Genomic DNA, 18,489 nt, shown 5'->3' with positions numbered 1-18,489 from the left:
TAAAGATTTCACCTGTTACAATAAGCCAAGTGAAGAAAAAAGGAAACAAATTGTAAAGGAAGAAGTAAACTATCTTTATTCACAGATGACATGATGATCTACGTTGAATATCTCAACAAATAAAAAAATTAAAACAAAAGGTTCTAAAACTAAGTGAGATTGGTAGAGTGGAGTGATACAAATTACTACCAAAATATCAAGTACACTTTTATACATAAGCAACTAATAGTTGGATATTGAAAACAAAAATGCAATGCCATTTAAAATAGCATGAAAAAGTACAAAATACTTAAGGATAAATCTGATAAGCAATGTGCCTGATTTATATGCCCAAGACTAAAAACTGTTGTTGTGATATAAAGCACCTCAATAAATGTAAAGATAAACCATATTCAGATTCAGAAGTAATAAGACTTTCTATTTTAATGATATAATTTCCAACAAAATTGATCAATAGAATTAATGTGATCCTTATAGAAATTCCATTATGCTCTTAGGAGAAACCAAGAATCTGGAGAGTTTTGAGGCTTCCTTTCCATGTAGACACACATCTGTTTTCTTTCTGTGCAGGTTTGCAGGCACAAGTACGCTTTCTACCTATCTTTCAGCAGAATCCTTTTGGTGAGTATAAGTGTAGGAGACAGAATTTTCGCCACATTCCCAATTGCTGCTGACCTTTACTGGAATTGAAGTAAACAGAGGGTTTTCTGCTCTTTTCCATTGGCAGATAGTGGTTGATTCATTCTTAAGTATGATCCAAATAAGTTGGAGTTTGTGGCTGCCCTCTAAGACAGATGATAACCTCCTGATTCACATGCAAGACTCAGAGTTTCATGGAATTCTCTAAGATCTCCTAGTATCACACATCTGTGCTACTGTCGGGTATTAGAGAGCTTTCTCAGGTCTTCTGCCTTTCACTGGATTATTTTATGAACATTTAATGAAGAATCTTAACAGAAGACTGGTATAGGATACATGAGTCTTTAGAACTCTCAGGATAACCTCATTTGAAATTTAAAGCTCTGTAAAAAGTTCAGCTTTTCTGCTACTATTTGCTTTCATGACTGCCACATCTCTTCTAATTTGGCTCAGAATAAAACTATTTGTTCTATTTACACTTGGAGGAGTTAATTAAACATTAGGATTCATTTTACCTGGTTGCCTTACAATCTCAGCTGTTTGATGAGTTCAATTTTATTATTTTGCTCACTAACTACTTTTTTTCTTGACAGTAGGTTGTATAAGTCAGTTTCACTCTGACCAAAATATCCAACACAAACAACTTAAGAGAGGATGAGTTCATTTTGGCTTAGTGTTTGAGATTTCCCTCCATGGTCACCTGGCTTCATTGGGCCTACAGTGAGGCAGAATCCATGGTGGAATGAAGTGGCAGAGGAAAGCTACTCAGCTCTTAACAGCAAGGAAGCAAAGAGAGAGAGAAAGGGATGAGGAACAAGACTTTTGTAATATTAATCCATCAAATTGGTGAAGTTGGAGTTCTCGTGATCCAATCAGTTTCTAAAAGGCTCACCTCTGTACCTTGCTACACTGGGGACCAAGTCTTTAAGTACATGAAATTCCATGTCCAAACTATACCATAGATAAGAGTAACATTCTCTTACAGTGTTTTTTCCATTTTAAGTGGAATTATAATGTTGATTCATATTTAAGGGTAAATATCATGACTTCTTTGAAGGTCAGGAATCTCTCATTGAGAAAAACTGAATAACTTGATTAAGATCATAAAGCTGGGAAGTGAGAGAACCTTGAGTCAAAATTCCTAAGTTGATGATAGACAGTATTTTTAGATAGAATTCTGAAATGTATATAATGGTAACCAAACCATATACTCTAGGCTGCTAAAGTATTGAAAAAAACAACAATAATTGATAGCAATTGATGGTATCTGAAGTAATGTAAAACCACATAATTATTTGCTAGAATATAATTGTTAAATGTTATTATCATTGCTGCTAAAAATGGAAAGAAACTTACACTCAACATGCTTAAATATATTCTCCATGAATGTACACCAAATTTATAATAGTCCCAAGATTCAAATATCTTTTTGACTTTCAAGTACATGTTCTTTTACGTTAGGAAAAATGTGATATACATGTAAATGCTTTTAAGTCCTCCTTTCCATTTTTTATGTTCCCAGACTTTTCCTAACTGAATTCTAGACAGAACGAAAATATGACCATCTCTATTGGTAGATTTTTATGGAGTAGAAATTCTACCTTCTTACAATCCTAGCATAGCATTGCTATAATTTTCTTATGATGTATTAGTTTGTACTTGATGTTCCTAAATTGACTTGTTAAAATTACTTATTCTCTTGAGAAATGCATTGACAATATAATATATTGCAATGACCCAAAGAATGACTGTCAAAAATAATCTTGATACAAGACCTAATTGTGTGCTTTACATTTCTGACATTCAGTTATATTATCTTCTAAACTTCTTATAATAAAATGAATCAATACAAAGAATTGCTATTTTTAGAAGAGCTTTATAAAATAAAGCATACTATATTAATGCTAATGAGTCAGTATCTAAGTTTCTGTTTTGCAATCTTCTAATGACAAAGTTACAATTGCTGAGGTCAAAAGAGTGATTTAATTGATGTTGTCTTCTTTCTAAGTGATAAGCCTGGAAAGAGTTTTATATTTGTCTGTAATTAAAACATTTTACTTCTGTTTAGCATGGCATCTGGATTTCTGTTTTATTTATCATCTTTTATTTTTTGAAATACTCAACATTTTAAACTCTCTTAGAATCTCTTACTCTTCATATCCATCTGGTTCAGAAGGAAATGGCATTGAGATTATGTTGAAAATGTAACATTAGTTAGGAATACAGGTATTTGCAAATATTTATGTATACAAAACCCACCTAACAAAGTTAAATTATTTGATGTGAAAGGAAGATTCCTCAGGTACAATGGATGTTAAAATAAGCAAGAAAATTTTTTATTCAGTCAGATAATATCCCTGGGGCTTTCTCCTAATCTATTAGGTTCATTCTACTATAAACATCCTTTATGGCTTCTGATCACAGAAATTAAAACATTACACAGTGAAAGAACAGAAGTAAGTTGACTCAAGATTAGTTTTGTTTCAACCTTAAAAAAGATGGTCAGCAAACTGATTTATGAGGCTGGTGCACCCACTCTGTTGTGTAAGAAGAAGGAAGAAGTTCCCTAGAAGCAAAATATACCTGAGATTTGAAAAACATTTCCAATCTCTGAAAAGGTCAAAGAAAACTAGTTGGTTGATTTGTTGATATAGTTAAAGTGTTATGGGAATGTAGGAGATCTCAGCTTTGGTTCATTTTAAAGTTCTTTGTCTGAATTTCTACAATGTCCTGCAGAGTGATCCTTTGGGAGATATTTAGATAATAAATAAAAAACTGGTCAGATGAAGTAGAGAGACAAAGCATTCTTCATATCCACCAAACTCTCGAAGTAATCCTAAAGTAAAAATACATCTTGAATTATTTTAATCTCGGTGGCTTTAACTGATATTGAAAAATGACACAATTTTTAAACATGATGCATGTTAATTTCCAATGGAGAAATCTTTTGAATTTAAGTTTCATCACCTTTTTTCTATTGCTGAGATAAAATTTAAAATATATCAGAATATAATTCCTCTCTGTTGAATTTATAAAGGTTGAATCTGAATCATCATTATATATTGTAACAAAAGACTTTGTTGTTTATCTTGAAGTAGCAGACTCCAGATACAGGCAGAAGAGATTATTAATCTCCTAACTAAGGAGTCCACAAATCTACAACTGAGTGTCACAGCACTTCACTTTTCTTATTTTGTGAAGGTAGTTTTCCTATCAACTCAACCCATGTCTCTTTCCACAGCTTATTAAATCATCTACTTTAGTATGGCATCTCAGGGCTCCTACATTGTTTGCAAATGATACTTTGTAAGTGAATTTTCTTAATTATGGATATTCTCATGTCTTTAGAAGAAATTTTGAACAATTTGTTTATCCTCTCAATGTCCCAGGGTCATCATCTAAAAAGTAGCTTTAAAATTAATAACATTTTCATAGAACTACTGTTAATATTAAATAAGACTATATACAGAAAGAGATTTAAACACCCTGGATGTTAGTTCATGCTCAGTAAGTCCTCAGTATTATAATGATTAATTGTAACATTTTAAATTCAAAAACTTTAGTCAGGATAATTTTAACATCTAAATTCTGAATTTCAATATAAAAGGAATTATTATTATCACTATTTTTTTTATTTAGTACCAAGGATTGAACCCGGGGGTGGGGGGCTTAACTACTGAGAAACAACCCCAGACTACTATTATTATTATTATTATTATTATTATTCATTTTGAAATAGAGTCTTAGTGAGTTGCTGAGAATGGCCTTAAACTTGGCTGTCTTCCTGTCTCAGCATCCTGAGTTGCTGGGATTACAGGTGTAAGCCACCGCACCCAGCTTCAAAGGAATTATTATAGATGGCAACAGTAATTAAATGTGATCAATAACTGGGCCAGTCTGATTTAATTTTTTGAATATCACCAAGTAAAATAAATTTGAATTATCTGACGCTAAATCAATGGAGGATAAAATCTCCTTATAAATTCTCATTTTTTCTCCTCAACCATATAATATGGAATAAATAGTAGTACATACTTCCAGAGCCTTATATCTCCTGTGTTCAATTTTTGTTGTTCATGTTACCAAATATTAGCAAAATGGCAGTGGTAGAAAAAGTGGGGCAAATAGATGAGCACTACATCCCTCCACACAGAGGCATCTGTACACACACACACACACACACACAGAGACATGCACGCACACACACATACATGCACACACAAGCACAAAACACACTGGCAATGTGCTAGAGGGATACATATCTAGTTTTCAAATTTGTATAATTCTTTGGCTCTTAAACCCCCAGAGAGTAAAAGAGGGATTAAGCCTCTTCCATTAGAGTTTTATTTGGCAGATTTCCTTTTTGTAAAATATTCTGTATCCTATAGATAATATTCTAGTTATAACTTTTTAAAAATACAATTTTGAAAAAGGTGTTCTGTTTTAATGTATTAGAAATGCTTTCTTTTCATAAGTCATGGTGTGTATTTAAGGAACAATTACAAAAGAATGACTCATGGAGAAATAGTAACTCAATGCCAATTTTCTTTATTTTTAATTTCTCTATTATTCATATTGTAGTAATTTGGTGAAATGAAATGTTTAAAATTGAAGTAATTCCTTTGGTCAACTATTAAGTATAATAGTTTTATAAATAATAGTATTATAGTAATTCTTTTGATCAACTATTAGGTATAAGAGTTTTATAAATAATACTTTCTTAGTACACTCCTGCAATTGTAAGTTGATTTCTAAGAGATACAATTCATTAAACTAATGAATGATTGAGATTGTATTTCATCATTCATTAGGAATGAATGAATTTCTTTATAAAATGAACGGTCTTTTTCAGTTGTTAAATGTGTAAATTTCATTTCAAATATGCATAGCCTTCGATCTATTTAAAGAAGGATATGTCAATGATGAAACATAAATTACAGAAGCTAATTAAGTTTAGAAATCCTGAGCTCCTGGCTATGGTAACTGCTGTGATGTCAGGCTTCTTCCCTGATTATGAGAAATAAGAAGGAAGAGGTGGCACTTGGAGCGGATATTTCCAACTTAAATAGGAGATGTAATCTCTGTTAACAATTATGAAAAACAAGGTCACAGCATTGAATGACAATTCTTAGCAGGCTGCTTTCTGGCTTAAATAGAATGTCACAGTTTCTCGCAATTGAAAGGGCTGATTGTAGACTTCTAAAGAACATATGTTTTAACTTACAATCTTTTTCTTTTTAGAAAACATGTAGATTTTCTAATACAGCATGCTTTCTTTTTTAAATTTATTTTTTAAATTTATTTATATATGACTTCCGAAATAGACTTCCGGGCAAGATGGCGGCTTGAATGCAGCGGGCAGCGGTGGAAAGCTTAGATCAGCCTTTCCACAGCTCCTGTAGCAGCATCTGCCCCAATTTCAGCTGAAGACTGAGGGTCCCCAGGGACTAGAAGAAATCACAGTGCCGGCTTGGAAAGAAGAAGAGGAGCCTCAGCCGCCGCCGCCGGCCGTGCCGCCGCGCTCCCCTGAGCGCCGCCGGTCCCTCCCCGCTGCCCGGTAACAGGCCGCCCCGCACCTCCGCGCTCCCACCACCGCCGCCACAGGCCCGCCGGAGCCGGAGCCGGAGGGAGCAGAACGGCCTCGCACCCCGACCTCCGCCGCCGGCGCCTCGGACCGGGCCGCGCCAAAGCCGCATCCCGCCTCGCGCGAGGAGGAGGAGGGCGTGTCGCCAACGTGGGACCTGGACCTGCCGAGTCCGCGGCGCCCGCGCCAAGCGGCCCCCGCCGCTCGAGCACCCCCGAGGTCCCTGGGCGGCTAAGTGTGGTTTCGCCGCTGCCAGGCCCGCACCGCCGGAGCCCCGCGGAGCCGATGCCTGGGACGGAGCCTAGGCCTGTGATTGAAAACATCAAGTCATGAGCCAAGGTGGAGGGAATCCATCACGACTTCAGCGCGAGCAGTAAGGCTGCAGCCCCAGGTGCACGGCTCTATCGGCCCCATCTCCTTCTCCTCTCCGCCTCTCCGCCTTGCTTCTCCCCAGCTGTCTCTCCTCCCAAGCTCAGTCTCTAAATCTAGATTTCAATTTCTTTCCCCCACCCCGCCCGCTCTCCTGCGTGTCCGGTACCCGGCCCCCGCAGCCCGAGGCGCCGCCTCCCCTCCCCCAACCCGCACCCCCTCTCCGGGGGTCCCGAAGGCCACTGCCGCCGCCGCTGCTGCCACCGCCTCCCACAGAGCATCATAGAGCAGACTCTTCACCGCGCGAATGAGCTGCCGAATTAAATGAAACAGCTGATAAGATGAGAGACAATTTAAAATCCAAGTGAACCGAGAACACGCACTGAGCCCTGATCCGCTGAATTCAAACTCCCGGTCACCTGCTTCCCGCAGACAAACAGCTATGACTCGGCATTAATCCATCCTGCTGAAACAACTGGTCAGCCCTTCTCATCATACAAAGGTAAATGCCTACCGAGCCTTCATAAGTAGTGGCCACAGGTTTGAAACGGGGCTTGGGAGAGACAGTAAGGACCCACCCGTTACATTGGTAGCCCAGCAAAGGGAAACAACGTCATCAGACTGCTGTGGAGGAGATAACTTCGTTGAAACCGACAGCTACAGGTGTGTGATCCCACAGCCTTCCCTCTCCACACATCGGGAAAACCTTAAGGGCCACTCCCAGCTCTCCCGCAAGGGCCTCTCCCAGCTCTCCCACGAGTGCTACAGCCAGCCCGAGGGAATCAGAGGTGGTGCGGGTCCCCGCGGCGCGGATCTACCGCTCCCACCAGGGCTGACTGCTGAGGTCTCTTGCACCAGCTACGGGGAAGTGGATACAGGAGGGCAAGTAAAATCCGCTGAGGATTCTCAGCCCCAAGCTCTACAAACTTAGGGTCTGAGGGAATGGCAAACTGGAAGAGTGTGCCCAGTCGTTCATGAAAACAGGGCTCCCGGGAGCAGCAGACCTGGCTTGTAGCCAGTATTGTGGTGAGAGGGGCATGGCTAGAGAAAAAGTGGGAAGTGACTAGACACAAGAGGAGGCCCTAGACACTCAGGATTGGAGACTCGCCCAGTCTGGGAGGAGCTGCTGCACAGTGATTGGTTCCTGCGTATCGACAGGAGAAACTTGGCCTGGTGGACAAAGTGCCACCTACTGGAAGAGAAGTTAATCAAACTCTATTTCTTTCTTGTTGTTTAATTAATTCTTTTTTTTTTTTTACAAAATATTTTTTTTTAAAACTTTTTTTTGCTACTAATTTTAATTTAAATTTTTTTAAATTATTTTTTTTAATTATTATTATTATTTTTTTTTAATTTTTTTTCTTTTTTAGTTCCTATTTTTTTCTTCTTTAGTCTTTTCATTTCTCTTATCCCCCCTTTCCTTGAATTCTACCTGCCTACTCTCATTCTCTTTAGTGACTTCACCCCTTCCCTTCAAATACCTTTCCTCCCAAACATCAAATTAATTTATAGGAGTAAACAGTAACCCAGCAGTCAAACAGAACAAGAAGTAACATGAGCAGCTTCAAAAAACAAGGAAGAAAAGGACTACAAACAATGCAGGACAGCCTAAATATTCAGGAGGACGTGGAGTCATCAGAAAAATGGTCATATAAAGAACTCAAGGAACACCTTAGACAGATGGAATGGAACCTTAAGGAGGATACAAGACAGCAAATTCAAGCAGCGAAAGAACACATTCAGAATGAATTTCATAAACAGATAAAAGAAGAAGTTAAGCATCTCTATCAGGAGATAGAGATTATAAAAAATAATCAAACAATAATTCTAGAAATGAAGGAAACGATAAACCAAATTAAAAACTCAATTGAGAGTATCACTAACAGAGTGGAGCAAGTAGAAACCAGAACGTCAGATAATGAAGACAAAATATACCATCTTGAAAAGAGTCTAGCCAACTCAGAAAGGCTGGTAAAAAATCACGAGACAAACATCCAAGAGTTATGGGATAACATGAAGAAACCAAACTTACAAGTCATCGGGATAGAAGAAGGTACAGAGATTCAAACCAAGGAAATGAGTAACCTGCTGGATGAAATAATTACAGAAAACTTCCCAGAAATAAAAAAGGAAACAGATATACAAATTGAAGATGCATACAGGACACCGAGCACACAAAATCACAGTAGACCAACGCCAAGACACATTGTTATGAAGATATCCAATATACAGAACAAAGAGAAAATATTAAAAGCTACAAGAGAAAGGAGACAGATTACATTTAGGGGTAAACCAATACGGTTAACAATGGATTTTTCATCACAGACACTGAAAGCAAGAAGGTCATGGAACAATGTATTTCAAACACTGAAAGACAATGGATGCCAACCAAGAATCCTGTATCCAGCAAAATTAAGCTTCAGGTATGACAACGAAATAAAAATCTTTCATGATAAACAAAAGTTAAAAGAATTTGCAGCCAGAAAACCAGCATTGCAAAGCATTTTGAGCAAAACACTACATGAAGAAGAAATGAAAAACAATAACCAAAACCATCAGTGGGAAGTGCCTCAGTAAAGACAGAGGGCGAGGGGAAAGACAACCATGGTGAAACAAACTAAATTTTTTTTTTTTAAAAAAAAGGATAAACAATCATGGATGGAAGTTCAAACCATATATCAATAGTAACTCTGAATGTTAATGGCTTAAACTCTCCAATAAAGCGACATAGGCTGGTATCATGGATTAAAAAAACAAATCCAACAATATGCTGCCTCCAGGAGACACATCTGATTGGAAAAGACATACACAGGCTAAAGGTGAAAGGATGGGAAAAAATATACCACGCACACGGTCCTCGCAAGCAAGCAGGGGTGGCCATCCTCATATCGAATAAAATCGACTTCAAGACTAAGTTAATCAAAAGGGATAAAGAAGGTCATTATATACTGTTAAAAGGAACCATTCACCAACAAGACATAACAATTATCAATATTTACGCACCAAATAATGGTGCTGCGACATTCATAAAAAAAATCTTCTCAAATTCAAGAATCAAATAGACCACAACACAATAATTATGGGAGACTTCAACACACCACTCTCACCATTGGACAGATCCTCCAAACAAAAGTTGAATAAAGAAACTATAGATCTCAATACCACAATCAATAACCTAGACTTAACTGACTTATATAGAATATATCAACCATCATCAAATGGCTATACTTTTTTCTCAGCAGCACATGGATCCTTCTCAAAAATAGACCATATATTATGCCATAGGGCAACCCTCAGTAAATATAAAGGGGTGGAGATAATACCATGCATTTTACCTGATCATAATGGAATGAAACTGGAAATCAATGATAAAAGAAGGAAGGAAAAATCCTACATCACATGGAAAATGAACAATATATTACTGAATGATCAATGGGTTACAGAAGACATAAAGGAGGAAATCAAAAAATTCTTAGAGATAAACGAAAATACAGACACAGCATATCGGAATCTATGGGACACAATGAAAGCAGTTTCAAGAGGAAAATTCATCGCCTGGTGGTCATTCCTCAAAAAAAGAAGAAACCAACAAATAAATGAGCTCACACTTCAACTCAAAGCCCTAGAAAAGGAAGAGCAAAACAACAGCAAATGTAGCAGAAGGCAAGAAATAATTAAAATCAGAGCAGAAATCAATGAAATTGAAACAAAAGAAACTATTGAAAAAATTAACAAAACTAAAAGTTGGTTCTTCGAAAAAATAAATAAGATCGACAGACCTTTAGCCATGCTAACGAAGAGAAGAAGAGAGAGAACTCAAATTACTAACATACGGGATGAAAAAGGCAATATCACAACAGATGCTACAGAAATACAGAAGACAATCAGAAATTATTTTGAAAACCTATATTCCAATAAAATAGAGGATAGTGAAGACATCGATAAATTTCTTAAGTCATATGATTTGCCCAGACTGAGTCAGGAGGATACACACAATCTGAACAGACCAATATCAAAGGATGAAATTGAAGAAACCATCAAAAGACTACCAACCAAGAAAAGCCCAGGACCGGATGGGTATACAGCGGAGTTTTACAAAACCTTTAAAGAAGAATTAATACCAATACTTTTCAAGTTATTTCAGGAAATAGAAAAAGAAGGAGCTCTTCCAAATTCATTCTATGAGGCCAACATCACCCTGATTCCGAAACCAGACAAAGACACCTCAAAGAAAGAAAACTACAGACCAATATCTCTAATGAACCTAGATGCAAAAATCCTCAATAAAATTCTGGCGAATCGAATACAAAAACACATCAAAAAAATAGTGCACCATGATCAAGTAGGATTCATCCCTGGGATGCAAGGATGGTTCAACATACGGAAATCAATAAATGTTATTCACCACATCAATAGACTTAAAGATAAGAACCATATGATCATCTCGATAGATGCAGAGAAAGCATTTGACAAAGTACAGCATCCCTTTATGTTCAAAACATTAGAAAAACTAGGGATAACAGGAACTTACCTTGACATTGTAAAAGCTATCTATGCTAAGCCTCAGGCTAGCATTATTCTGAATGGACAAAAGTTGAAGGCATTCCCTCTAAAATCCGGAACAAGACAGGGATGCCCTTTATCTCCACTTCTATTCAATATAGTTCTCGAAACACTGGCCAGAGCAATTAGACAGACGAAAGAAATTAAAGGCAAAAAAATTGGAAAAGAAGAACTTAAATTATCACTATTTGCAGATGACATGATTCTATACCTAGAAGACCCAAAAGGGTCTACAAAGAAACTACTAGAACTAATAAATAAATTCAGCAAAGTGGCAGGATATAAAATCAACACGCATAAATCAAAGGCATTTCTGTATATCAGCGACAAAACTTCTGAAATGGAAATGAGGCAAAACACTCTATTCACAATATCCGCAAAAAAAATAAAATACTTGGGAATCAACCTAACAAAAGAGGTGAAAGATTTATACAATGAAAACTACAGAACCCTAAAGAGAGAAGTAGAAGATCTTAGAAGATGGAAAAATATACCCTGTTCATGGATAGGCAGAACTAACATCATCAAAATGGCGATATTACCAAAAGTTCTCTATAGATTTAATGCAATGCCAATCAAAATCCCAACGGCATTTCTTGTAGAAATAGATAAAGCAATCATGAAATTCATATGGAAAAATAAAAGACCCAGAATAGCAAAAGCAATTCTAAGCAGAAAGTGTGAATCAGGCGGTATAGCAATACCAGATTTCAAACTATATTACAAAGCAATAGTGACAAAAACAGCATGGTACTGGTACCAAAACAGACGGGTGGACCAATGGTATAAAATAGAGGACACAGAGACTAATCCACAAAGTTACAACTATCTTATATTTGATAAAGGGGCTATAAGCATGCAATGGAGGAAGGATAGTATCTTTAACAAATGGTTTTGGGAAAACTGGAAATCCATATGCAACAAAATGAAACTGAATCCCTTTCTCTCGCCATGCACAAAAGTTAACTCAAAATGGATCAAGGAGCTTGATATCAAATCAGAAACGCTGCGTCTGATAGAAGAAAAAGTTGGCTCTGACCTACAGATTGTGGGGTCGGGCTCCAAATTCCTTAATAGGACACCCATAGCACAAGAGTTAACAACTAGAATCAACAAATGGGACTTAATTAAACTTAAAAGTTTTTTCTCAGCAAAAGAAACAATAAGAGAGGTAAATAGGGAGCCTACATCCTGGGAACAAATTTTTACTCCTCACACCTCAGATAGAGCCCTAATATCCAGAGTATACAAAGAACTCAAAAAATTAGACAATAAGATAACAAATAACCCAATCAACAAATGGGCCAAGGACCTGAACAGACACTTCTCAGAGGAGGATATACAATCAATCAACAAGTACATGAAAAAATGCTCTCCATCTCTAGCAGTCAGAGAAATGCAAATCAAAACCACACTAAGATACCATCTCACCCCAGTAAGATTGGCAGTCACTATGAAGTCAAACAACAACAAGTGCTGGCGAGGATGTGGAGAAAAGGGTACACTTGTACATTGCTGGTGGGACTGCAAATTGGTGCGGCCAATTTGGAAAGCAGTTTGGAGATTCCTGGGAAAGCTGGGAATGGAACCACCATTTGACCCAGCTATTGCCCTTCTCGGACTATTCCCTGAAGACCTTAAAAAAGCATGCTACAGGGATTCTGCCACATCAATGTTCATAGCAGCACAATTCACAATAGCTAGACTGTGGAACCAACCCAGATGCCCTTCAATAGATGAATGGATAAAAAAAATGTGGCATCTATACACAATGGAGTACTATGCAGCAATAAAAAATGACAAAATCATAGAATTTTCAGGGAAATGGATGGCACTAGAGCAGATTATGCTTAGTGAAGCTAGCCAATCCCTAAAAAACAAATACCAAATGTCTTCTTTGATATAATGAGAGCAACTATGAACAGAGTAGGGAGGGAGGGCAGGAAGAAAAGATTAACTTTAAACAGAGACATGAGATGGGAGGGAAAGGGAGAGAAAAGGGAAATTGCATGGAAATGGAGGGACACCCTCATTGCTATACAAAATTACATATAAGAGGTTGTGAGGGGAATGGGAAAATAAACAAGGAGAGAAATGAACTACAGTAGATGGGGTAGAGAGAGAAGTTGGGAGGGGAGGGGGGATAGTAGGGGATAGGAAAGGTAGCAGAATACAACAATTGCTAATAGGGCATTATGTAAAATTGTGGATGTGTAACCGATGTGATTCTGCAATCTGCATTTGGGGTAAAATTGGGGGTTCATAACCCACTTCAATCTAATGTATGAAATATGATATGTCAAGAGCTTTGTAATGTTGTGAACAACCAATAAAAAATTTAAAAAAAAATTATTTATATATGACAGTGGAATGTATTAAATTCTTATTACACATATAGAGCACAATTTTTCATATCTCTGGTTGTATTCACAGTACATTCACACTAACTCGTGTCTTTATACATGTACTTTGGATAATAATGATTATCACATTCCACTATCATTAATAACTCCATGCCCCCCTCCCTTCCCCTCTAACCCCTCTTCCCTATCTAGAGTTCAACTATTCCTCCCATGCTCCCTCTCCTTAACCTACTATGAATGAGTCTCCTCATATCAAAGAAAACATGCGGCATTTGGTTTTTGGGATTGGCTAAATTCACTTAGCATTACCTTCTCTCACTCCATTCACTTACCTGCAAATGCCATAATTTTATTCTCTTTTGTTGCTGTGTAATATTCTATTGTGTATATATGCTACATTCTTTTATCCATTCATCTATTGAAGGGCATCTAATTTGGCTCCACAGTTTAGCTTTTGTGAATTGTGCTGCTATAAACATTGATGTGGCTGTGTCCCTGTAGTATTCTGTTTTTAAGTCCTATGCTGCTTTTAAGACTGAAGAGAGGGTTAGCTTGGTCAAATGGTGGTTCCATCCCCAAATTTTCAAGAAATCTCCATACTTCTTTCCATATTGGCTTAACTAATTTGCAGTCCCACCAGCAATGTATGAGTGTACCTTTTCTCCCACATCCTCGCCAACAATTATTGTTGTTTGTATTCATAATAGCTGCCATTGTGACTGGAGTAAGATGAAATCTTAGAGTGATTTTGATTTGCATTTCTCTAATTGCTAGCAAGAATGAGCTTTTTTCATATATTTGTTGATTAATTGTATATTATCTTCTGAGAAGTGTCTGTTCAGGTCCTTGGCCCATTTATTGATTGGGTTATTTTTTTTTTTTTGGTGTTAAACTTTTTGAGTTCATTATATAACCTAGAGATTAGTGCTGTATCTAATGTGTGAGGGGTAAAGATTGGCTCCCAAGACGTAGGCCCTATATTCACTGAAAATATAATAGACTGAAAATATTAATAATATTAATATTAAATTCTCATTCTGTAGGATCAGAGAATCTTCTCAAATTATCTAAGTGACCCTAATAATCAACAGAATATTGGACCCTAGGCCTACCGGATTACTAAGCCTTCTTCATTATACCATAACTTGTAAAAACAATCATTCCAAACAGCATGTATTTTACAAGCATCTATCACATGCCAAAATAACTTCTGTGTAGCAATGTTGGTATGATTGCCTATCAGACAACATTTATTAAAAATAAGCACTGTAGATATTAAATCAAATCTGGTAGAGTTTAAGGCTGAGGTTTAAGTATTTAGATAGAGGATACCAATCTGAAATTTCTAGGTCTTTTATCCTCTTTAGTTCACTTTTATAATAATGAAAACCAAGTAAAATGTGTTAGTTTTGAGCAAAACTTTGACAATTTTGATGACTACTGAAAATTTCTCTGGTCTAAATCTTATCCCAATATAATCATCATGTATGTAAAGTATAAGACTTAAAATAAAGAAAAGAATGGACTGTCAATCACAACCCACCCTGGAATTCTATTAGGTTCTTGACTTTCAGAATTGCAGAATATCACTAAAATAATAAGCCTTTGGATTCAGAACACTGCTGTTTGAATTCTAGCTTCAGCCAGATATGACCTTAGGAAAGCTATTTAATCTTCCTATGATATAATATTTTTAAAGAAAGAGTGAGAGAGGAGAGAGAGAGAGAGAGAGAGAGAGAGAGAGAGAGAGAGAGAGAGAATTTTTTTAATATTTATTTTTTAGTTCTCGGCGGACACAACATCTTTGTTGGTATGTGGTGCTGAGGATCGAACCCGGGCCGCATGCATGCGAGGCGAGCGCGCTACCGCTTGAGCCACATCCCCAGCCCTGATATAATTTTTAAATTTGCAAAAGTCGACTAAAATTTCAAAAAACAAAATGAAAGAGTTACTTTAAGAAGTAAATATTAGAAATAACTAAATATAATAATTCTAATTGCCAATGACATCTTCAAGAAAGACTAAGATTTGTTTAATGATTTAGACCTCAAAATGAATTTATTTATTCTGTAATACAAGAAGAAATAAATCAGCTCAAAATTCTAACTCAAAGAGTAGAAACAGTTTTGGGGATGATCACTGTCATATTGTTAAAATATTTTAAGTTCTATTTTACTTCATTTTACTCATTTATAACCCCAAAATAATCATTGTTTCTAAATTAGGTACAATTTCTCCCTCTGTGAAATGAGGCACATTATAAAATGAGGGACTTGAAAAATTGTAAGATTCTTAAAAATATATTTTTTACACAAATATTCTAATGTGTCATTTGTGAATTATCTAAAACTCTTAGATTTCTTTATATTTATGTCCTATCCAAAATTAATGCTACTAGATGTTTTCATCTAATGTAAACTAAATAGCTAACTGAGAGTAGATTTAGCAGGTGATAAGCTTTGTAAAGATTTTCATTAAATGATAAAATGTAATCAATCATGAATTGAGTATTTGTTTTTACTAATCATCATAGAGATAATCAAAATGCAAAAGAAAAAAAATAAATTATCACTGCTACCTTCTTATCAAGTAAGCCATTGTGATTACTCCCAACTATCTTCCCCAATTATCTCAACACTTTGAAGAAGTAGAACAATTTTCTCCCTTTGTATAACCAGAAAATTGGACCTATTATTATTTCATTACTGTATCATTAGTGACTGTCAAAATTTTTAGTTTAGCATAAAATAGTGTGAATATGAATTCTCTGTTGAAGTTTCCAATTGCAGGGTAAGTTCCTTTAACAGGACAGTATTTAGAGAGGTGTTTAGCATTTCAATAAAATAAATAAAATGTAGGAAACATCATCCTTCTTATTTTTTGAACCCTTCATTTTATTTATCTCCAAAAAATGAGCTAATGTATTATCAATAAATGCTTAGAAACTAGAAATTTTCCTTCATTTAAAGGAAGTAATATAACAAACAATAGACAACAAATTCCATAACCTTTTTCTTTAAATACCTTTATTTTATTTGTTTGTTTATTTATTTACTTACTTATTTTTATGTGATGCTTGCAATTGAACTCAGTGCTTCACACATGCTAGGCAAGCGCTCTACCACTGAGCAACAACCCCGGCCCAAATTCTCTAATCTTTATAGCTGGTTTCCAGAACATAGGCTTCATGAAGTAGGCATGATACAACATATATTTTTAAATCACCATCTCCTATGCTCAGCTACTAATACTTAGAAACAATACAAATTCTTATATGTGAGTTTAGATTCCTCATTAGAGAGTTAAATGATACTTGAATGAATGATAAATGACCAAATAAGCAATGCCATTCGCTCTTATAAAGGCACAATTATCATTTAATTATTGAATCTAACATCACAATTGTTATGGCTTAAATAAGTGGAAATTTAATTCATTCTCACTGGGCACAACTTAACACTTTAGGGCTAATACTATAGATCTAGACTCTTTCTGATTCACTCTTCTGTCTCAACATGTGGATTCCATCTCATATTTCAGAATGGTTACTTTGGTTTCTATCCTCATAAACTACTTCCTAAACACAGAAGAGAGAAAGAAAATCGAGCATATGTCTACACTTTTCAAGGACAGCACCCAGAAATCATAATCATTTCAAAGTCTCACATTGTACTCTGTGAGACTATATGTGTGGCTTGACTATATATACACATATAATATCAAGCAATGGAGAAAAGTGAAATCCTCAGTGGATTAGAAAGTCAGTACTGACTAGCATTATCTGTCATAATCACCATTTTATCTACTCTAAGCAAGAAATTGGAACAACTTGCATCTCTGCCATTTCATTATAAGCAAAGAAAAGAAAGCAATAATAGCTTTTATAACACCAAGAACTAGTAATACCAACTATCAGTTCTGTTCTCCCCTCCATCAGGGTATAAAGTATTTAATAGGTTTCACAAAACTCTTTTAAATTATATGGGTGCATTTAGAGATAAAAATAGTTCTAAACTTTTAGATTTATCTTATTTAAATCATTTCTTGCTTGCCAAGTCTGTTCTAGCTATGGCTTCTTGACCAAAATACAACTAGTACAAGTGAATTTGCAAAATAATCATGATGGATTAATTAATGGGATCTGATATCACAAACTTCAGGAGCAGCCCAAGGCTCATGGTAAGCCATACTTCATCATACACATACCACTGTAGTCCAAATGGCCTGAATTCCCTTCTTGAAGATAATATTAATGGTCAGAAGGTGAAACTGTCTGGATATTTCTCTTATTATCTCTATTACTCTGCCCAATCAATAATTAATGCTGAAATTATAATTATGTAGAGCTGCCACACATTTTCATCCTTAGCAAGCAGCTTAGTATCCGTAACCATGTGAAGAAATTATTAGGTCACACATGAATGAGTTACATAATATACAAACTTCTTAAGTTTATTACTGAAATCATATTAAGTAATACTTTAATAATTTATAAATGGAGCATCTTGTCTTCCCAATATGCCGGAGCAATGAACACCACAGATTCTTTTCCTTTAATGTCTCTGATAGAACAGTTCCCAGGTCTTCCTAGATTCCATGTCAGTAATAATTTGCAGATTCTCTGAGATTTTCCCCTATCACTTTTTGAACAAGAAAAGGGACAAGTGAACCTATCTTATCTTGGCTTATATGGATCTTCTGGCTTCTTGCTTGTTGACAAGCATCATGCTAATACTGACCTGTCAAATTGATGAGAAATTTAGCTATCCAACCATAGTTTCTGTCAAAATGTTTGTACATCTTCCTGCAACAAATATTCAATCAGTACTACTACTCACAGAATAGGGCAGGTGAGTTAGGAAAGTAAGAAAATTGGGGAAAAAATTGTTTTTATATTCTACTGGGCATTTTTATCCCACCTGCCCCAGAGAGGTGTTGCATGTGGCTGTATCTGGCTATCTCTTCTACATG

The sequence above is a fragment of the Spermophilus citellus genome (genome assembly GCF_964194105.1).
Source record: "Spermophilus citellus genome assembly, chromosome: 12".
NCBI lineage: Eukaryota > Metazoa > Chordata > Mammalia > Rodentia > Sciuridae > Spermophilus > Spermophilus citellus.
This window is presented reverse-complemented; position numbering follows the sequence as displayed.